Here is a 24806-nt window from a genome sequence, read left to right on the forward strand (position 1 = left end):
TTTCCACAAAAGTGGTAGGCTGCATGTCATAGAAGTGATAGCCTGCACACTAAAGGAAAGGTTTTCATTGGATTTCTTTAGGTAACTTTTTTTCATTTTCTTCTGGTTTATTCAAGATTGATATGAAGATGATATGTCATTGAAACATTCATCATGTTGAGTTCTGAAATTGCAAAATCACCTTTCACATAGGACAAGATTATGGAATACACAAACATCCCTCAAATTCTCAGTTATTTAGTTAGAACTCAATGAAAGAAAAGGGATAATAGGCTGTAAAAGGTGATTTTGCACACAACCTGAGTGTATACTGATAAGTACTTACAAAGTATCAAACACTTCACAAAACAATATGCATGCATGAATGCAATATGTCTAACCTAAAAAGTGTTCATGCATGTTAGGTGTTGTCCCGAGTGTTGACAACACTAGAGTCAAAATTTATGTCTGTTTACAGTGCACACATGCTGAGAAACTTCCTTAAGTTAGAATATCTCTTGAAATCCAATGTCTTAGTTAATATATCAGCTAATTGGTTATTAGTCCCAATAAACTCAATACAGATCATGCCTTTCTCGACCAAATCTCAATGTAGTGATGTCGAATGTCTATATGTTTGGTTTGAGAGTGTTGTATTGAATTTTGGAAATGTCAATAGCACTTGAATTATCATAGTACACTGTGGGAGTTTCACTTTTAATGTCATAATCATCTAACATTTGATTCATCTACAAGAGTTGTGAACAACAACTTCTAGCTGCCACATATCCAGATTCAGCAGTGGAAAGAAAAACACAATTTTTTTTCTACTGTACCAAAATACTAAGTTATTATCCAAGTAGAAACAACCACTCGTGGTGCTCTTTCGCTCTTCAAGATCCCCAACCCAGTTTGCATCACTAAAACCTACCAAATTAGTGTTAGTTACTGTAGTGTACCACAAGCCTAAGTCTAAAGTCTCTGCCACATAGTTCAATATTCTTTTCACATCTTTAAAGTGTGTGACCATAGGGTTAGATTGATATCTATCTAACACATAAAAAAAACAATGAACATTATATCAGGTCTAGTAGCATTTAAATATAAGAGACTCCCAATGATGCTGTGGTAAATGGTATTGTTAACATCTTCCACAACATCTCCCCTACACAGTTTTTCACTTCACCCCATTGGTGTTCGCATGTGCTTAAAATTTTCATTCAAAAACTTTTTCACAAGATTTCTTGCATAGTTTCTTTGAAACAAAAAGATATCATCATGCATTTGTTTTACTGGTAAACCAAGAAATAAGGCAACTCATCAATCATGCTCATCTCGTAAGTAGAAGACATGCACTTAACAAATTCATTCACAAGATTTTTAGAAGAAGCACAAAATAATGTTTCATCTACATAAATTCGGAAAATGAGAATATTACTTTGAGCTTTTTTTACAAAAAGAGTCCGATCTACCTCACCTCTTTTGAATCCAAGATTGAGCAAGTACTATGTTAATTTTTCAAAACATGTATGAGGGGCTTGATTCAATCCATACATGACCTTTTTTTAACTTATACTCATGATATAGGTGTTGTGAATCTTCAAACCCTTTGAGTTGTCTCACATACATCTCTTCACTTAAAATTCCATCAAAAATGCGCTCCTTGCGTCCATTTGAAAATTTTCATCCCATATGACATGACATGGCAAGCAGAAGTCGGACAGACTCAATGCGGGCTACAAGAGTGAAGATCTTATCAAAATCAAGCCCTTTAACATGTGTGTACCCTTGAGTTACCTACCTAGATTTATTTGTCACGATATTCCTGATTCATTGGTCTTATTTTCAAAAATTAATTTTGTTCCAATTAAATTTTCGTGATCAGGTGAAGGTACCAAGTACAAAAAATTGTTCCTATAATATTGTTCTAACTCGTCATGCATTGCATTGACCCAAAATCCATTTTTAAAGCTTCAGTTACATTTTTTGGTTCAATGTTTGAGATAAAGCACTAATATATTACTTGTGAGAACTTGGAGCTCATGCAAATTAGTCCAACCATCTTTCTGTAATCCACTTTTTTCTATCTACCGAGTTTGTATATCTCCAATGACTTGTGAAGCTGGATGGGTCTTTTGAATTTTTCTAGGAATGTTCTTTCCTGCTTCATTTACTTCACTGTTTTTATTCTCATCATCATCAGTGGATCGATCAATTTTTGTTTATGGAGGGTCTGATGAGGATTTTGTGTCACATCTAAGTTTCTCTGTGTTGCAAAAATTTCCAAAAGATCCTCAACTTCATCTTCGGCAATCTTCCTCTTCAAATCATGATCAATGCGAATTTTGAATACCTACAAGTTGAGTAGATTAACGATCTTTTTGAGCAATTTCTTAAAAGCATAAAACATTTCTGATTTTTTCTCTCAGAAAACTTACCCCATGTGTATCGTGAAAAATCAACATAAACAAATGAGTATTTATTACCTCCGAAGCTTTCCACCTCCATTAGACCCATCAAGTCCATATGTACAAGTTCGAGACAACGTTTTGTCCCAAAGTATTGTAATATATGGTATGACACCTTGGTTTGCTTACCATTTTAACATGCCTCACACACAAGGAAGTTCCAGATATTAAATTAGGCATACCTCTTACAACATCAAGCTTATTAAGTTCTTCAATGTCTTGAAGTTTTCATGACCCAAATTTTGATGTCATATGTTGAATTCGTTCACTTTTTTTTTATGCCTGCACGCTATCTCTTCTTCAAGTTGGTAGAAATTTTCAGATGACCATGTACCTATCATCACACACTCGTTATAACTATAAAAAAAACTTTACACATTTTCTTATCAAACTGCACATATAAATTATCATCACAAAGTTGGCTATTGCTTATTAAATTTGTAGTCAATCCTTCAACATGTAGCACGTTGTGAAGTTTAGGAAGTCCAACAACATCCAGTGTGCCTTTTTCAACAATATTTCCCTTTGATACTCCTCCATATGTCACTTTCCCACTCTTTAGTTCAATATAATAAGTGAGAAATTGTATTGAACCTGTGATATGACCAGAGCTTCTACTAACAAAGTACCACGAACTTGAAATATTAGTTTTCAAAGCAATGTAAATAATATGACAATGAATATCAGCTTTTGGTACTCAAACCTTTCTTACAGTTGATATGTTCTTAGGGATGTTGTGGTAGATGTTGGGCACACTTTAGACAACATCCGAAGAGCAGACCAGTTTATGTAGTCACCTTCAACATAAAGCAATAAGATTTGATATGACCTATCATGTGATAGTAATGACACCACTACAAGAAAAAAAGTCATAGACATTGACTTTTATGCGTTCTCTTTGTGGCTGAAAAAGCTTTGTTAAAATCACTGTTGTAAAAAGTCCGCTCAAAGACGACACAGAAAAAAGAATTGTCTTTTTTAGCAAAGACAACGCTTTATGAGCACATTGAACTGATACTCTCTTTAACAAATACAACTTCAAAATTATATTTTCAAAGCCTAATCCTACCTCACCATCTCTACCCATCATGAGTAATGAATCAAAACTTGCTTTTGCTTGAGTTGAACTGGGGCAGTGTGACCTTGGATTTCCCAAGCTCTTCCTTTATCTGAGATAATTCCAGATCTTTCTTACTCAACATCACTTCAAGTCTTGACACAACAACGTTCAAATCAATATTCTACTTTGAAAGGATAATGTTCATCTTGTTTCCTTCAATCAAGCCAGGATACAACTCTTCATATAACATTTGCACATATTTCAGAGTCTTTCCTTCATCATCTGCATTAGTAGTACTCAAATCATCAATATTAGAAGAATTTAAACATACTGACCTTTGGGAGATGTTGCGGCTAGGTTTTGAAACACCTGCGTCTAGGGGTGGTTCTTCGGTATACCTTACTACAAACATTGGTATGAAAAAAATTCATACCGATACCGATAATAAAATTTCGAAACTTTGGTACGAAAAAAATCCATATTGATATCGTATAGATACCGAAAAAAAATTTGGTATACCAAAAAATGTCTGTATATCGAAAAAAAATTTGGTGCGGTATGCCAAAATTCCGGTATTTCGGTACGGTATGCCAGCCCTACCTGCGTCAACACCTAATGGATTGACTTACAGCAGCTTCTTTCTGTCAATCAATGTTTTCAGGGATATGTGGCTTTCTTTTTCATTTTGTTCTTCATCTTCTTCAGATTCTCCATCACTCAAAGATGTGTTTATCCCTTTCTGAAGCCTATTTTCACATTCATTGGCATAATGATAGCCTTGATAGTCATGAGCAGGAAACTTCCTTGGTGATTGTTCCTTTTTGTTGGTTCCCAAATCCGATTTAAATACTTCTTGACTGATTTGAACTAGATCATTGTACGAGTCATTAGAAACTTGAAAGGCCATAGATTTCCCTTTTTCTCTCTTCTGTGCGCTCGAGTTCAGTTCAGACACCTGTAGAATACTTATCAGTTCAGCTAGTTTCATCTTTGAAGTATCTTTCACTTCTTCAAGGGCCCAAATTTTTCCCTTGAATCTTTCTAGAAAGGATCGAAGAACTTTGTTCACAAAGTCTCTCATTCGCAATAGGTTCTCCAAAAGTAAAGGCTTCAATGGCTATCTCCCGAAAACACTGATCATATGCTGTAATAGTTTCATCTTCTTCCATCCCAAGGTTTTCAAATTTGATGTTTAGCACCATCATCCTCATTTATTTCACACTCTCAGTCCCTTCACAATGTTCTTGTAGATTATCTCATGCATCTTTGGCAGTGACACAATCTACAGTGAGTCCAAACATTATCATATACATGGTTGAGAATATTAAATTCAGTGCTTTAGCGTTGTAGCTCAAAATCTGTCTCCATAGTGGTCCAAGTTGTTTCGGGCTGAGGATATAATCACCATTAGGACTTATGATTCTTGGAGGAGTCTACTCATTGAGAACACTTTGACATACATACTCATCCATTGATTTTATGGTAAACCAAATCCTATCCATGAGGCATAGTTTGTACCATATCTTAGAAGGTTTGAGGAAAGAGTGCTTTGCTGTTCGTGAATCCATAATATTCCCTGAAAAACAATAACCAGTATCAGCTCTTAGTGTATCAAGAGAAGACTCTGATACCACTTTTAAGAAATATTATATTTGGATACATATGAAAAATATCATATTAAGAAATTGTCTCTAGATTTGACAACATCCGACCCAACATACATTGGAAATATTTAAAGCGTAAAAATAACAAAAAACCAACAATAAAATTACTCAAAAATAATTATACAAGTACTAAGTACTTGTGCGGTGCCTCAGGATAAATCTTCACTAGAAAATTGCAAATCGTTTTACAAAACCCTAATACTAATGAAGACATTTATCTAAAAAAAGTGAAAAAACAAAGTAAGTAAAACCACTCCTTAAAATTCTACTGAAAGCATAACAGTAAAACAAAAGGAGTTTCCTTGATGCCAAAATATGAGAGTTACAGTCTTCGATAACCAATTTTCACATGTTCTCAGTACTACAATGTAACTAGGGAAATCATCAACCACATTGTAGAAAATGCGTCAACTTCCTCTAAATGTATTTCAGAGATCTTTCAATTTTGTCGCTCAATAACACTCTTTCTCGATCTCCTCTTCATCATTTATAGGGCATGTCAATCTCATCTTCAAATCACTTGATCTTGTTTCCTTATTTCAAACTTCAATCACTACAAAAAAATTTTCTATTTAGCCACGACCAAAATCATGGCTAAATACGTGGCTAAATTAATTTATCCACGGTTTTTGAAACCATGGTTAAATCCACGGTGGTTAAATTTAGCCATGGTTTTTTAAAACCTGTGGCTAGTTTAGACACGGAATAAAAAAACTGTGGCTAATTTAGTCATGGTTTTATGCAAAACCATGGTTAATTTAGCCACGTTTTTTTAAAAACCGTGGCTAAACTAGCCATGGAATAATAAAAAACCGTGGCTAATTTAGCCACGATTTTTAATAAAACTATGGTTAAATTAGCCACGAAATTAAAAAAAACGTGGCTAAATTAGTCATTAGCCACAGAAGATTAAAAAACATAAAACCAATAAACCTAATATCACAAACCTCCTTAAAAAAAAATCACAACAAACACTAAAACTTATATAAATTATATAATTTAACAATTAAAAATTCAAATACTAGCTAAAACAACATGAACATATTACTGCATTAATTCTTTCCAAAATAAAATAAAGAAATCCGTAAAAGAATATGAAGCTAGATCTGTGAAATAATACCACAAATTCTAAGAAAACACTTACAACTCGAGTAAGAGAATAGTTTGTGATCGTAACTTGTTGTCGTTGCTCAAGTAATCCTTGTTCAGAAGATATAATTCCACATGGAAAAAAAATCACAGCTAGTAAACAAAAAAAATGAAAGAATATTTAACAGAGTAATTCCAATTTCAAACAACAAAAATACTGTTAAGGAGACAAAACAGTTGTTAACAAGAAATTAAAATCCAGACAACATACAAGACGGAATTGAGGTCAGGAAAAGTTGACTAATAAGAATTCCAATATCTTCACAAGATTCCTTGATAAGAATTCCATATGCACGCTTATCATCACATCTTGGACAAATTTAAAACTTTTCTTGCATTTAATTTAAGCTTAATTGGTTTGAATATATACTTAAACGGACTTCCACTGAAACGACCATTATTCTATTAGAAAAGTTCACATCAGACAAGATTCAAACTTGTTATAAATAAGGTAACATGGAAACAAGAAGAAAATAGACAGAAACAGAAAGATGAATATACTTGTATCCACAAATAGTATGCAAAAGAACGATACGTGATTTATTCTCGATGATGGATCTACGCAACATCCTCTCAAGCTGTCTGCCAAAGAAGATACATCTGCAGTAAGGTAAAAATATATAACAAATTAATACCATGTTCTGAAACATATGATAGACAACATAGTGTTTTTTCTTTGTAAATAGACAAGCATAGTGAATTCTCAAACACAATACCTAAAATAAATCCTTTCTAGATTAAATAATAGTGAGATATCATCCACGAATTCGCTGAAATACTGCTTTAAGCTTGTAACCCAAGCTTGACGACCAAGAAAAGACCATAAGTTATTCATTAATGGCTAAACCAATTCCAACGTCTAAGCATCCAACATCTAAGCATTCATTAATATAGACCAATTCCAACACATCTAAGCATCCAAATTCGAAAATCTAAATTCAAATATTCTGAAAGTTGAAATTATGCTCCAACATTGTGGAAAATATCAAAAACCTTCAATCATCTTCAATATAGTATCTACAACCAATAATCAATCACATACAAGCCCAATATAATGTGAATGAATTATTTAACTTACTTTGTCACAAAGCCATCGTGAATGATAACAACGGACTTCACTGAGAAAAAAAAATACAAATAGCATTATCTTCATTAAATTTCATTCACTTCAGACACCATAGACAACAGATTGGCAAATCAGTGACAGTACAAATTAAATAATTCTCAATATTTCAATAAAATAAATAGAATACTTAACCAAAATCCTTGTAAGATGAGGAGGAACTTTGGAAGCTATCCTGAAACCAAAATAAAGGAAAATCAACATTATTTTTAACATTGGAGTGCACCCACTATTTATATCTCCATGAAGAACAAACTTTAAATTTAAAAAAAAAACCAATAGTATATCATACTATATAATACTACTTAATTCTACCAAAATAGCTAGCTACTGACCAAAAGAAAGGCATCATTCCATGTGTATCCTTTTGGACATCAACCATCCTATCAATATCCAAATATCCAATATCCTATCAATATCCCAAATATCGAATATTCAACTTTAAAAGTTGAATTACCCCAAATTTTCAGAATCTGACATTTCCAGAAACTTCTCATATATTCTGAAATTTATATATATCAATTCTAACACATCAAAACATCTAAATAATGGTTCAAACAACTCTAAAATTCAAAATACCTAACTTAATAATTTTGGAATTTCGAAATAATTCCCCAATAATTTCTGAAAAATAGTCAATACTTTCAATTGACTCCAATACAGTACCTACAACCAATAATAAATCAAATATCAATTATCGAAAGTCAATTGAATCAAAATTCCCAAAATTTGAAACCCTAGATTCAAATTATACCTCCAAAACTTTGAAACAAGTTTCAAACAACCTAAATAACCTTTTCATAGACTGAAGAGCGGTCGGCGATGAAGAATAACGATGACGGGAGACGGCTGTTGGAATCGAGTTTCGGATGACGTGAAAAAACCTTGAAAAATGGGCATCACTAACTAGATCTCGCGAGGATTCCAAATCTATATTTATTTTCAAAAACCGACCACAAACGAAGAAGATACGAGCAACTGAAGTGACGGAAAGAATTTTAAAAATAGAAGAAGAAAAGAAACACAGGGGTGGAGGAGATGAGATTGAGGGGAGAGAGTGTGGAGAGAGAGATAGGATATATATATATATATATATATATATATATAATAATAACAATATAATTAAATTTGTGTACTCAAAATATTTTTTCGCCATTACAAATTAACCCGATTTAAGTTATTTCAATTCTTGTGTGTTCAATAAATCAAATATATATATATTAATATCTTTTATAAATTGACATTTATCAATATGTATTTTGAACACAAAAATAACTCAGTTGGCTGAATTCTTTTAATTGTAACACTTTAAAATATTTCATTGAGTCACAATTTTGAAAATTTTGGATGTTATAATAATTTAATCAAAAAAAATTTGATTAATACAAAAATTAACTATTTTTATTTAGTAATTATGATATAATTTTTATAGTTTGATGATTATTTATTTTCAAAATAAAGTTTCAATTAATACAAAAAATTTTGCTCCAGCATTTTTTTAAAAAAAATTTCTAAAAATTATTGGATTTTATTATTTATTAAATATGTATTAATATTTTTAATTAATGAAGAGACAATTAATAAAAAAAATAACATTGAAATGATTTCGACATTAATTATATACATCTATCTAATCTAAAATTAATTTCAAAATTATGTTCCAATTTTTATAATATAAAAAATATTAAAATATATGCATCAATTCTAACATTTCATTTCAATTTTATTTTTTTGGTTTATCAATCTTCTCTTCCTTATTTATAAATAATTAATACATTTTTAATTAATAATAAAATCCAATAATTTTTTGATTTTTTTTTAAAAAAATTGCGCTGTAGCACAACTTTTTGTGCTCGAGACAAAGGGTATTATGTCGCGTTCGAGCACAATTAAGTTGTGCTTGAGCGCGACTCAAAAGAAAATAGTTGTAATTTAGCAACGGTTTTTTTAAAACCGTGGCTAAATAACCACGGTTTTTAAAAACCGTCGTAATTTAGCCACGATTTTAAGAACCGTGGTTAAAAACTACCAATGGTTTTTTAAAACCGTGGTTAAATAGCCACGATTTTTGACAAACTGTAGCTAAATAGCCAATTTTCTTGTAGTGAATGAATCTCTACAAAGATAAAGAAAATATAGTTAAATTTGGAGATGGATATTTTATCAAAAGTAATCCAATTAAGGAATTCAATCTTAACAATTCAATGCAAAACAATTCCTATTTTAAAATTTCTCAACCCATTATACAAGATATGGAAAAAATATGTAACAATCCAAGAAAGACATATTAAAAGACTAACATAAATCTTTTAAATCTTAAAAAGATGTTAGTAATAAATATTTCTTTCACACCCTCTTAGTTCAAACCTCGAACCGTGTCTTGCTATGGGTCTTATTCATATTGAGCAATGCTACATGTACCACCAAATTTGTACAACAATTTTTACACCACAAAAAATTCAATACATGCAAAATTTTAATTTATCAAATCTCACGATACATTAAATGCAAGATCTCATAATATCATATCAAATCTCACGAGATAATAGCAAAATATCACGACATAATTGTTGTAAATATCGTTGTACGTACGATATATTGGTTGTACCTCTAGCATTATTAATTCATATTTTATTGAATGGAATTTTCTATTCATGTATCCTATTAAAATATTTGGGATGAAATATATAAGTTATCGTTTGGTTATAATGATGCCACGAAAGATATTTGAGTAATATACAAATATTAAATTTATAAATATGAATAATAAAATACTTTATAACTTTAACCCTTTATAGAAAATGAGTCAAATGTTAAATAAAATTGTTGGAGTATGTGACTCTTCTTTGTTGGGCCAGCTCATTAGCAAATAAAAGGCTTAGCTTGTAAGGCCTAGAAATATTAAATTCCTAATTATGGGATTTGAGAATTAAATTCCATATTTCGGGTTAATATTGATTTGAGAAGCTGAAGAAATGATAGAATTCATTTTTGAGCCGAAAATATTTAATTTGAGAATTTACGGATTTTGAGATTTCAATTTCGGGAATTCTTAGATTAAAAAGAATAAATATTCGATTTGAATATTTATGGAATTGAAGATTAAATTCCAACTTTCGGAAATTAATATGACGTATTTCGAAGATTCAATCCGATCAGAGATTGATTTGCGAATATCGAAGTTTGAAGGGCTGAAGTGCAAACGGCTGGGATTATTTAATTGATTCGAATTTAATTTATTTTAATTCGAGTATATTTAATTTGGGAATATTTAGAGTTTCGATTTAAATTCTAATATTCTTAAATTATTTTGGATTGAAATTGAATTAAATAGAAGGCCGATGACTGAATTGCACCTTTTGGAAGAGGCCAGGGGCAATAGTGCAATTTATGCATGCATATCCGATTATATATATATATATATATATATATATATATATATATATATATATATATATTAGATGGAATACGTGTAAGGTTGGAGGAAATTCATTCGGAAAATGGAGCCACGAACAAGGGAGTCCGATCCCTTCATTTTTGTTGCTTCGACGATTTTCAAAATGGCGTAACTTTTGTGTCGGTCGTCCGTTTTCGATTCCGAAAGATGTTCTGGAATCCTTGCGACAAGTACTTCGATTTGATGTAAGTATCTTGTTGATTTATCAAGATTTCGAAATCCAGAAATGACAGAAATCAGACGTTGAACTTATGTCTTGTGTTTTGATGGTTTCTACATGTCCATATCGACATCGACTTGGTTATTTAACATCGTATGCATTTGAATGAATTGTTACAGCATGTATCTTGATGTTATACTGCTGATATGCCGAGAATATGATGTTAAGTAGCTGATATGTGATTCATATAGTTGATATGAGATTAGAATTGAAGTTCCATACCGAGTTGAATCCCGAATTTGAATCGCTACGATGCTCGGTTATGTTTTGCAACCAGATTTTCAGCCTACGATTGAGCCAATGATCTGAGAATCGTATTTTGATTTTGTTAGATGATAATCGTTACATTTCAGATGTGATATGAGCTCAATCCATTTAAGAGATCAGTATTGCATGTGTGTACATGTTCTTACATGTATATGTATTCCGATATCGCAACCGAATTGACGAACTGATAGCGATTGAACTTAGTACGATTTCCAGCATGTTATTCGATGTTTATACCAGCTGGTATGCTGATTTGGTACTTGTAATGATGATATATTTGGTATATGAAGATTGATTCGAAATCGCTATGTCGTCGATTTCCGATTTTGAATCGCTACACCGTCGATTGATGTTTTGAAGCTGTTTGAATAGCCTATGACTGAGATAAGACTATATTTGAAATGTTATCGATGATTTAACATTTTTATTTCTCAGTTTTGGATAAATTTCGAAGGCTAACGACTCACAACTCCGAGTTGTATCGTATATGAAGAAGTTGAAGGTTTGAATGAGTTTGATTGAAGATAGATTGATGAATTTGAATTGATTCTGATATGAATGATTAGAATGAAGATTGATATATATGTTTCGATGATTATATTTCAGATTGAAGCATTCAGAATCAAGAATTACGAAGGTATAATGACGACATCGAGAGTCAGGAATTTTGAAACTCAAGAACGATTCTTCTTGAGTTGTTCCGCCAAAATCACATACGTATTTATTGCTTTGATTTGATTTTGATGTTGTCGATCCATCCCAGGTAGTGGATCTTTAATTTTGAATCGATATAATTTTGATATGATGATGATACGAATTGATTCTATGCCAAGGTCGGAGGGCGACTTTATTTTCGAATCCGGAATGATTTTGATAGATGGATATCCATGTCAAGATCGGATACGAATCTTGATGGCAACGATGATTTATGAATCAATTCTGAAGCGAGATATGCGTTATTTTTACTCTATTCTTGAGTTGATATGTTTAGAGTTGATATGAATTTATTTAACGCGTTTATATGTCGATTATACTGAGAATAATTTCTCACCGGAGTTTATCCGGCTGTTGTTTTTTTTTTTGTATGTGTGCATTGCAACAGGTGGGGCAGGAGCTAGTCTGAGAGGATATGGACAGCTCGGGAGTGAGACTTAGCAAGTGTGGACTCAGGTTTTAAGAGAAAGAATGGTAGTTTGATAGCCTTGATTTTGATATGAAACTTGAGATTTATAAGCTCACATGTGAAGATTTAGTGTAGCTTATTGTTTCATGCCTCTATGCTATCTATTTGATGTAATAATCTTAAGATTTGATGCTTGAGCATGGCTATATGTATATATGCATGTTCTGAGATATTATAACATGCTTATGATCGATTTGTATTGAAGATTCTTGCCATTGTTCTAAGTTTTGACAGCAAAGTGTATTCTGAACTTTTTTTGGAAATCATGCTCGCTCGATCGGCGATTTTTGTTGGATCGAGCGAGGCCTGTTGTTATGGGCAGAAACGAGAAAAATTCATGCTCGCTTGATCGGCGATTTTTGCCGGATCGAGCGAGGCTTTGGTGTGCAAACCCGAGAGTATTAATTCATAGCTCACTCGATCGGCTAACTTTGCCGGATCGAGCAAGGCTCTGGAAAGTTTTACAAAAAAAAAAAAAAAAAAAAGTTAGCTCTTGGTTTGTATTATTTTCTATTGTTGATTAATTGTTTTATTAATCATTAATTGCCCTAAGACGAGATTAGTAACCCGAGGTCCTCACAACAGGTGGTATCAAAGCGTAAGTTTCTAGGACTGAGATAGAAGCTGAGCGGGGTAGATTGAGTCACATGCATTTATTGTATTGCATGATTATGCATTACTGATTCGATGAAATTGCATGTGCGCATGATCTACTTTTTGAAATGAAATTGCCTGATTTACTGATTCGTAAATTATTGAATTTCTTATTACTTGGTAAGTAAAGTTTGGGAAGTCTTATCGAAGTTATTATAATATTCTCCCTGGGTGATGTAAGCACCCCGAATCGAAGAAAACAGTGTTCTTTGGGTGACGTAAGCACCCCAGACTGAATCAGAAGTGTCTTGCCGGACTGAACAGAATTGTCTGATCAGATAGAACAGCACTGTATTGCTCAGCTAAATGAAGTATTTTGATTGAACAGAACAGAATATCAGCAAATGAATCGATGTTATTGTAGGTAGAAGTTGGTCTGAAGAACTTGATCAGTTGTTCAGATACCTGACAGATATAGATGAATATCGTATCAGATTGATTGTCTATCAACTTCAAGACCTAGCGACTAGCTGATATCTTTTGACGAAGAAATTCTGACAGAAACAGAGGTATATTATTTGTTGGTAAGTGCTTCGAACAGAGTTTGATTTAACGATTCTTTGCCACAACAGATAAACTGATGAGAAAGAATTATCTCTCGAAATTGAATATTTTGATTATGAAGGATATATTTCTAGATGTTCAAGCCTATTATCAGTTTTTGAATTGTCCATGATAATAAAGCAGCTCACGATTGAGTTGTTTATTTATGAATTGAATTCGAATATTCTGTCTGAATATATATTGATGCCTGACACATTTTATGGAAGACATTGACTGAACGAAGAGAATTGAAACTGAATGATGATACAGAAAGAATAGCATTATAGCTTTGCTACAGTGGATGATATCATCACAATTGGCTGAACTTATTCTTTCAAGACAGATATAAAGTAAACAATATGAAGAGAGTCTCCTCACTTTAGCGGACCGATACAGATTTGTTTGGGTCTGAATACAGAGAAAGTCAAAGATTACTACACTCAATTTGGAGGAAGATATCCAAACAATCAGTGTAAAGATAGTACAAGCTGATGTGCTAGTATATGTCAAAAGCAAATTCGACTCAGAGAAGATTTGAATGAAGAATAGTTCCAGAAGTATACAGAGGATCCGAATGAAATTGCACAGAAATGAAATTGCAGGTAACAAATTTATTGTTTTAACCTGTTTATGTTATTGGTGCAACGAAGCTATATGATAAATGAAGCTTATTATATTGCTCTTCTGTATCCGAAAAGAGAAACTGTGAATTGAACTGAAGAATGGAACTACTACTTCGATGAAATAAATTGAACATGATTTTGTTCATAATGAGATATCTGTTTAGGTTGCATGATAGATGATGATGCAATAACCTGATACAGAATAACAGAATATTGATGATTAGAAACGATTAAATTAGATCAGCAAGAACATAATGTGCATATGAATATGATGATATGATATAGAATCTCGAATTAAGGTTCTATCATTCCTGTTTGTTATATGAAGTTCAATTACAAACAGATTTCGACATCAGAATATTCAATGTCATAGATATGTTCACGATCTAAATTAGCATTGGTCGATGTGCCAATGAGTCGAAGTTTTCTGATATATGTTCCAGTAAAATTTTGACTTTAGTTTAAGTTTTGAACTAGAATTCTATAGCAACTTGATGACATGAATGGTGCTGTTGAGGTTTATCGAATCGATGATGATATGACAATCAGTTACAAATGAGTCTTTTCTTTGATTATGCTGAATCGATTACATCCAAAGGAGTTATGGTTCTTGAAATCTTTAATATTGGTTTTTCATGGCGCGCTGAATTATTTCACTCATTTGGAGTATGCGATACAAGTGAGTTGTTTTCACTGTGCAGAGTTTGTTATCCAGACGTTTTGAGTTGTGGATGACCTTGATTGAGGGATTTTCTCAATCTTGATTTATTGATTTTGATTTTGAGAATTATTGATCTTTTGATGGATATTTCAGCGTATTTTAAGATTTTGACTCGTAACTAATAGAGGAAATTCGAAGATGATCCATTATTTTGGGTTAGATGATATGAGTTATTAGTATTTTGGGTCATAGAATGAAGAATGAAATAGGCACTCAATTAAGTGATTTCAGAATTCTGTGTATTTTGGTTCGAATATTCAGATGAATGCAGAACAATCAGAATGGTTTCTAATTGAAAAGAAGCCAGAATTGTTACGAAGATGAAAGAAACACAGAAAATCAAATTGAAGCGATGAGAATTCAATACAGAATGCCAGAATGGAGATATGAAGATTCATGTCAGATCTGAATAGATTTCAGATCCGAATAGATGAACTCTTTTTTATGAATGATATTATGAATTGTGCCTGATATTTCCAAAAAGGGATATCAGAATTTGAAGAATTGCACAATGATAAAGTCAGTAATTATTCAACCAGATAGGATAGTAATAGTATGTTTTCGAATTTAAACATACAAAGAATTTCTAATGAATTTAAGAAAATCGTTGACCAGATGAGTTCAGTGATATTTTAGGAACTCTAGAATTAGAACAAGAATATGATCTGAAAAAAGATTTTGCAAAACTACTATGATGAAGCAGTATAAATGAGGTAAAGAGGTGGTAGTTATGATTAGATTGATGAAATTACTGAAGAAAATGATATGCATGTACGATCAAATCATTGAATTGTGCTTAGTGTATGAATACTTTTTGATGCGAAAATACGTGAATTGAAGAATGGTCAGAGTAGATGAATTTAATTTAAGAAATAACCTATATCTGACATGATATAGAATATTAAAAATTCTGAATACTTTGAAATCTGTAAAGTACAACATAATAGTTTTTGATAGATAAATCAGATTTTCAGAATATGATGTATAAGATGTGATACAGATATAAATAGATAGTTGTTAGCCGTGACGAAGCTAAGGATTTGATGATAAACTTACAGGAATGATTATAATCTATTGTCATGATGAAGACGTTACAGTTCTTTGATCGAGATATGGCATTGATTGATTGATGTTCTGAGAGTTTGGTTAGATGTGATTGCATGATACCATTCTCTGATCGATAGATTATCTAGATTGTGAGAATATTCTCAGAACTTTAATACCTGATTGGGTATTCATGGATTGATGACTTGCCATTTAATGATTATAAGTCCTGTAACAGCTATCTGATTGATACAATGATCGTACTTTGAATAGTTGATGTTCAGAATCTCAAAAATATCCTTGATTAAAAATAAGATAGTTATTGAATTGCTATTGAGAAGATAATTTGATGATACGATGAGAAGAAATCAGATTTTTTTATGGTTATGATATTACCGACGTATTCAATATCAGATATGATTTGAGATACACAAAGATTATGACTATAAATCTATCTGAAATGAGAACATAGAAGACGAATCAGAGTTAAAAATTGAATGATAGATATAACTGTTGAAGCTGTTACTGATTTGTTAACAGGAGAGTTATATTGAAAAATCATTCAATTCAGAATATAAAAATAACCGTGTTTGAGATACAAACTCGAAAGATCTTGAAACGATGAATAGAATGACATTGTCGACTTGAGATATGCTTTGCCTAGGGCATGGATTGATTTTGAAGAAGAAACAAGTCGTCATTGAAGTTAGATTTTACTGACTGAAATGTCAGATAGAATTGATGATGCGATTTGAAAGAAGTATTCCTTTCAGCTTGATATGTTGGATCTGATTGTTCCACATATCTTAAGTAAGGAAATATTAGTAAATTTTCCTATGTACTTTAATCAAATACAATAGATATGGAAGAAATTCTGAGTGAAGTCAATTCTTCGACAGATCCTTGAGTAAGGAAAGAAACAACTCAGAAAATATTCTCTTCTATTAATTAAGGTACAAGACAATTGAAGCGGATCCGAAGAATTCATTTGCTAAGAGATGAAGAAATAAAGTACGAAGATCAGAATTGGATGATTGAAGTGAGAACCACTTCAGGTAATCATTCAGTCTATCAAACTTGATATTTAAATTGACTGTGATTTCGAGAACGAAATCATTTCTTAGAGGGGAGAAAATGTAAGGCCCAAAAATATTAAATTCTTAATTATGGGATTTGAGAATTAAATTCCATATTTCGGGTTAATATTGATTTGAGAAGCTGAAGAAATGATAGAATTCATTTCTGAGCCAAAAATATTTAATTTGAGAATTTACGGATTTTGAGATTTCAATTACGGGAATTCTTAGATTAAAAAGAATAAATATTCGATTTGAATATTTATGAAATTGAAGATTAAATTCCAACTTTCGGAAATTAATATGACGTATTTCGAAGATTCAATCCGATCAGAGATTGATTTGCGAATATCGAAGTTTGAAGGGCTGAAGTACAAACGGCCGGGATTATTTAATTGATTCGAATTTAATTTATTTTAATTCGAGTATATTTAATTTGGGAATATTTAGAGTTTCGATTTAAATTCTAATATTCTTAAATTATTTTGGATTGAAATTGAATTAAATAGAAGGCCGATGACTGAATTGCACCTTTTGGAAGAGGCCAGGGGCAATAGTGCAATTTATGCATGCATATCAGATTTTATATATATATATATATATTAGATGGAATACGTGTAAGGTTGGAGGAAATTCATTCGGAAAATGGAGCCACGAACAGGGGAGTCCGATCCCTCCATTTTTGTTGCTTCGACGATTTTCAAAATGGCGTAACTTTTGTGTCGGTCGTCCGTTTTCGATTCCGAAAGATGTTCTGGAATCCTTGCGACAAGTACTTCGATTTGATGTAAGTATCTTGTTGATTTATCAAGATTTCAAAATCCAGAAATGACAGAAATCAGACGTTGAACTTATGTCTTGTGTTTTGATGGTTTCTACATGTCCATATCGACATCGACTTGGTTATTTAACATCGTATGCATTTGAATGAATTGTTACAGCATGTATCTTGATGTTATACTGCTGATATGCTGAGAATATGATGTTAAGTAGCTGATATGTGATTCATATAGTTGATATGAGATTAGAATTGAAGTTCCATACCGAGTCGAATCCCGAATTTGAATCGCTACGATGCTCGGTTATGTTTTGCAACCAGATTTTCAGCCTACGATTGAGCCAATGATCTGAGGATCGTATTTTGATTTTGTTAGATGATAATCGTTACATTTCAGATGTGATATGAGCTCAATCCATTTAAGAGATCAGTATTGCATGTATATGTATTCCGATATCGCAACCGAATTGACGAACTGATAGCGATTGAACTTAGTACAATTTTCAGCATGTGATTCGATGTTTATACCTGCTGGTATGCTGATTTGGTACTTGTAATAATGATATATTTGGTATATGAAGATTGATTCGAAATCGCTATGTCGTCGATTTCTGATTTTGAATCGCTACGCCGTCGATTGATGTTTTGAAGCTGTTTGAATAGCCTATGACTGAGATAAGACTATATTTGAAATGTTATCGATGATTTAGCATTTTTATTTCTCAGTTTCGGATAAATTTCGAAGGCTAACGACTCACAACTCCGAGTTGTATCGTATATGAAGAAGTTGAAGGTTTGAATGAGTTTGATTGAAGATAGATTGATGAATTTGAATTGATTCTGATATGAATGATTAGAATGAAGATTGATATATATGTTTCGATGATTATATTTCAGATTGAAGCATTCAGAATCAAGAATTACGAAGGTATAATGACGACATCGAGAGTCAGGAATTTTGAAACTCAAGAACGATTCTTCTTGAGTTGTTCCGCCAAAATCACATACGTATTTATTGCTTTGATTTGATTTTGATGTTGTCGATCCATTCCAGGTAGTGGATCTTTAATTTTAAATCGATATGATTTTGATATGATGATGATACGAATTGATTCTATGCCAAGGTCGGAGGGAGACTTTATTTTCGAATCCGGAATGATTTTGATAGATGGATATCCATGTCAAGATCGGATACGAATCTTGATGGCAACGATGATTTATGAATCAATTATGAAGCGAGATATGCGTTATTTTTACTCTATTCTTGAGTTGATATGTTTAGGGTTGATATGAATTTATTTAACGCATTTATATGTCGATTATACTGAGAATAATTTCTCACCGGAGTTTATCCAGCTGTTGTTTTGTTTTGTATGTGTGCATTGCAACAGGTGGGGCAGGAGCTAGTCTGAGAGGATATGGACAGCTCGGGAGTGAGACTTAGCAAGTGTGGATTCGGGTTTTAAGAGAAAGAATGGTAGTTTGATAGCCTTGATTTTGATATGAAACTTGAGATTTAGAAGCTCACATGTGAAGATTTAGTGTAGCTTATTGTTTCATGCCTCTATGATATCTATTTGATGTAATAATCTTAAGATTTGATGCTTGAGCATGGCTATATGTATATATGCATGTTCTGAGATATTATAACATGCTTATGATCGATTTGTATTGAAGATTCTTGCCATTGTTCTAAGTTTTGACAGCAAAGTGTATTCTGAACTTTTTTTGGAAATCATGCTCGCTCGATCGGCGATTTTTGTTGGATCGAGCGTGGCCTGTTGTTATGGGCAGAAACGAGAAAAATTCATGCTCGCTCGATCGGCGATTTTTGCCGGATCGAGCGAGGCTTTGGTGTGCAGAACCGAGAGTATTAATTTATAGCTCGCTCGATCGGCTAACTTTGCCGGATCGAGCGAGGCTCTGGAAAGTTTTACAAAAAAAAAAAAAAAAAATTTAGCTCTTGGTTTGTATTATTTTCTATTGTTGATTAATTGTTTTATTAATTATTAATTGCCCTAAGACGAGATTAGTAACCCGAGGTCCTCACATAGCTGGTAACTAAGGAATTGGATCACATATGTTGGGCCGGGCTATTTCTTAGCTGGAAAAGTAGTTGAGAAGTTATAACTACTGGATGGCCGAGATATATACATATGAATTGATCTGAAGCTGGGAGAATTAATTATCGATCAATCAAGCCGATCTGATCTTGAAGGTCTAAGAAGAGAACAAAACTACTCCTCAAAGAAGCAGTACAAAAGGGTTAAGGAGGAATAATCGATAAAGAAGAAAGCAAGATCTGCAATCAAGGGAAGTCCAATTAAAATCTTGATTGTATTGAGTTTTTCTTTGGGATCGATTGTTGCTTGTATTGATGTTGTATTGGAACTCCGTTTCTTGGGTTGATTAATAAGAGTTTTGAGTTGATTCTCCCCGTGGATGTAGGCCACTGTAACTGATGGCTGAACCACGTAAATCGATTTGCATTGCTATTGTTTTTCTGTCTGATTACATTCAAGCTATTTTCTTTTGTGTTTTGTGGTTGAATGGTAGCAGATACATATTGTGAAACTTGCTGGTGTTCTTGTTTCAAGCATATACATCAAATTTGTGTGATCAGTTTATAATTGAAGTTGTGTTCTTGGATAGGTGAATCTTGATATTAAAGTGTTCTCATAAGAAAAATAATTATAAGTACTAGGCGGTGAGACACGAATGTCAAATACCAATTGATCAGCATGATGTAAAATGACATATATATATATATATATATATATATATATATATATATATATATATGAAATAATAATAATAATAATAATAATAAAATTGTTTTTTTTCTCTAAAATATGATTACAATCTTGATCCGAATTTCAAATATATAATGTAATTGTCCGCACTGATAGGACTTGACTTGAGAATGCATGGATAATAGTTGAATTGTTGAAGTGTAGATTTTGATTGAATTCAAGGCATGTTGGCATGCAGACCTGCTGGACTGGAATAAAAACAACACGTGCATCCGTCGCCGACCCAACCACAGCAGCCCCATTTACAGCTGCTACCAGGCCCCCTACCGTTTGCTGCAGAGAAAATAATCCAATATTAGTAATAAAATTCAGAAAATAAACTTTACTAATTTTTGCATGACTATATCTAGTGAGCATAGACGTTGATACGTACTTATCACATAGTGTTTGGCAGAACTTTTACAAATACTTTTCAATTTCTTCTTCACAAAATTTGAAAATGTTTCTTCCAAACATTAACTTTTGTCCAAAACACTACCTTTTTTTTTTTTGAAACATCCAAAACACTACCTTAATTTAACAGTGTTTTGTTTTTTTAAAAAAACAAAGATATCATTAATAGGTGAAAAAGTCATACTTTAAAACAGTGGTTTTGATCATATATATAACTTGTCAAAATTAAATGTTAATCAAAAGTCAAAAACCAGCAACGAGAGGTTAATGGCTGACGGACTGACATGCATACATGCTTTTGCTCCATTTTTTAAATTATTTATATAAATTATATTATATTAACATAAATTTGCTATTTATGAAAATTTACTAGCTAGAAGCCTAGAACCAATTAAAACTAGCCATACTCACTGAGTCACTATGGTTTGAAACTTCAAGTGTTGAAAGTTTTACTTGATATATTTTTTTACTATATATAATACAGAGACACCTTAATTATAGTAAATACGGTCATATTGTAATTTTGGATTGAACTAACCACCCTATGTCTTATCAAATTTACTTGATTTTACAGTTTTTTTACTATATATAAATAAAGTCCCAAGTCTACATGGCGTTACTGCAGTTAAAATCTCAGCACCCTATAATACACGTTTGGTGTCATGATATAATTTTGGACTCGCCTAAAATGCTCTTTATTACAATGCATTTGGTTAATTTCTTAAATGAACACTATTTTTTCATTAATAAAATTAATAATTAATTATATTATAATGTCACACAATATTTTGTGGTAAAACTATAATGTTTTGTTTTTTTCTCTTTAATATTAAAGATATCAAAATATTCTAAAAATATAAATACCTACATGTCATATATTGTAAGTTTTTATGTTATGTTATATACGCAACACGTACGTGTCTATATATATATATATATATATCCAGTACATGATGGATATTTTCATAGAGATAAACCAAGAGACCTAAAAAAATTGAGCAATGCTACAAATACAACAAAACTTGTACAACAATTTTTACAACATACAAAATTCAATATAAAAATTTAATTTATCAAATCTTATGATACATTGAATGCAAAATATCATGATATAATATCAAAATCTCATTATATAATAACAACATATCACGATATAATTATTGTAAATATCGTTATATGATATATTGTTGTATCTTTTAACATTATCCAAGTTAAATTTTTTTTAAGGGAAACGAACTTATGAAAATATATATTAAGTGGAGATTTTAAGGGAATGGGGAAATTAGAAAGGTTTTCAGGGTAATTATATATTAGAGAAAAATGGAGATTTATTTTTTTAAAAAAAAGTGAAGTTGCTGCTTTCATATATGCCCCTCCCTTTTTCTCTAAAACACTTGAAAGAAATAAACTAAAAACATATTGCAGAGTCCACCTGTCGGCGAGAAATTGTACACCAATTATTCTTCAACTAAATAAAGAGAATCCGTTGATTCTATCGGTGGTTATTTAACTGGAGTAAAATATAATGCAACCTGAGGAATAGTAGTGACTATATATTTTGATGTAGAATGTCATTTCTTCAAATTTTAGTTTTTAGGGAGTTTTTAGAAATTATTTTGTGCAATATATTATAACATTTTATACATCAAGATAATTTTTCTTTTTTTAAAAAAACTCTCGAGTAATAAAACAGAATATACATTTAAAGTTAGTACTCTTACCTGAATCCATGGTAATGGGAGTCTCAGCCAATTCCCTAGCAGCTACCTCGGAGGAAATGAGAAGAAATGTAGCAATTAAAATTCCAAGGAATAGAAGTCCTTTCATGAACCCCATAATTGTTTGATTTTGAGTAAGAATTAATGTAGGCATATTCAAGTCTCTCTCTCTATATATATATATTCATAGCTAGAAAATTTCGCTGTTATGTGTAGGCCCTTGTATAGTTGGCTGTTGGGAGAATATTGTCTCCAATCTCCATGCTTTCTTTATTTTTATTTTTTATTTTTTTTTCAGAATAGAATGTCTTTAATTAGCTTGCCACGTCCCATAGTCCGCGTATATTTTCTACATTCATTTAGTTAATGGAAACAACGTATATTGTAACGTCCCACGACGGGGCCAATGAAACTTGCGTTAGTACTCTCAAGTAAAAATTTGAAAACTTTAAGTCTCGTATCACATAAATCACTTAAACTAGTATACAAGCTATTCATATATATATGTTCTTACATCAAAAAATATAAAGCATAAACCAAAATCCATAAGAAAATCCAATAACATAACGACGGAGATTATTAAAACTTTGGTAGATCGAAATTCGGGAGTTACATCCCCATTATTATTGACCTTAAAAGTTCATACTTTGGTAGTTACAAAATCCAAATAATCAGTCATAAGCCTAGCTCCATAATTACATTACCAAACCATTAATCACTATTACTCGCTGGTCGTGACTCGCCGGTAGAGTTCAATCTATCTTATGGATATTACTCTAATGATAAATATAATGCCCTATGATTTGTCATGTGAATGTCAACAATATATCATTAATTACGCATATATATGTGTAGAGATACGAACCATTGGATGCATGATTTGTATATTATCTTTAGTGTAGGATCTCACCTCTTGATTATCACATCAACCAAAAATTAATTAATATACTACGTCAATTTGCAACATACTCCTATTTCTTATCATTAATGTTAGAGTATATATATATATATATATATATATATGATGAGTTTTGCAACAAACTTTTACATTAATTCAATCAGAAAAATGACGGACTTAATTAATTAGGAAACTACCTAAGGTAGTGTTTGCAACATCTAAAAATAAGTGATTATGGAGATTTTTTTAATAAATTGTTAAAAAAATCTCCATAATCACTTATTTTTAGAGATTACAAACACTATCTAAATATAATATAATATAAATATCAGCATCCGATAGATCCAAGTCAACAAAGGTAGTCACTGTTTATAACATGAGTACTGCTAAAGTCCATGATGTAAATTAATGCAATGGGAAAAGCCAAGCTTTGCCCGCAGATAATTTTGAAAAATAGTATCATTATATATATACAAGTCTTGTATATTATCGTGTACCTACTAGGGGCTATGAAACAGCAATGGAGAAAATTTGAGCACAACCATTGACTTGGTCTAGGGTGCTTTTGAATATAATCAAGATTTCAAATGTATTTTTATTGTTTATCTATAACTTAATTAATAAATAAATTTCACTTTTGAATATAATCAAGATTTCAAATGTATTTTTATTGTTTATCTATAACTTAATTAATAAATAAATTTCAAATTTATTTCCTACTTATTTACACTTTAAATTGTACTAATAACAATGTGTATCAAATTTACTTTATTTTTAAATCATGACAATTTGCATTTCAAAATTCGTGAGCTGCAATTTTCTACGACATCACAAGGCTTTCTGATACTTTTTTTTTTAAAAAAATAATTGAAAGACTTAGGTAATGTTTTGGATAATTTTCAGAATCACTTCTTAGATTTTAGTTGCATAAAAGTTTTTTTTATGCTTTGAATTTTAGTTTAAAATTTAAAATTA

The 24806-nt window shown here is 31.6% G+C and overlaps 1 long non-coding RNA gene across 1 annotated transcript; it reads right to left on the reverse strand.

Moving 5' to 3' along the window:
* Nucleotides 1-20830: 20830 nt before the first annotated feature.
* Nucleotides 20831-23072, reverse strand: LOC140894434 (uncharacterized). The gene is made up of 2 exons (XR_012153825.1): nucleotides 22937-23072; nucleotides 20831-21095 (listed from the first exon to the last, which is right to left on the reverse strand). It is a non-coding gene; the product is annotated as an uncharacterized lncRNA (long non-coding RNA).
* Nucleotides 23073-24806: the final 1734 nt, after the last annotated feature.

This window comes from Henckelia pumila, chromosome 4, assembly GCF_033568475.1.
Source record: "Henckelia pumila isolate YLH828 chromosome 4, ASM3356847v2, whole genome shotgun sequence".
Lineage (NCBI taxonomy): Eukaryota > Viridiplantae > Streptophyta > Magnoliopsida > Lamiales > Gesneriaceae > Henckelia > Henckelia pumila.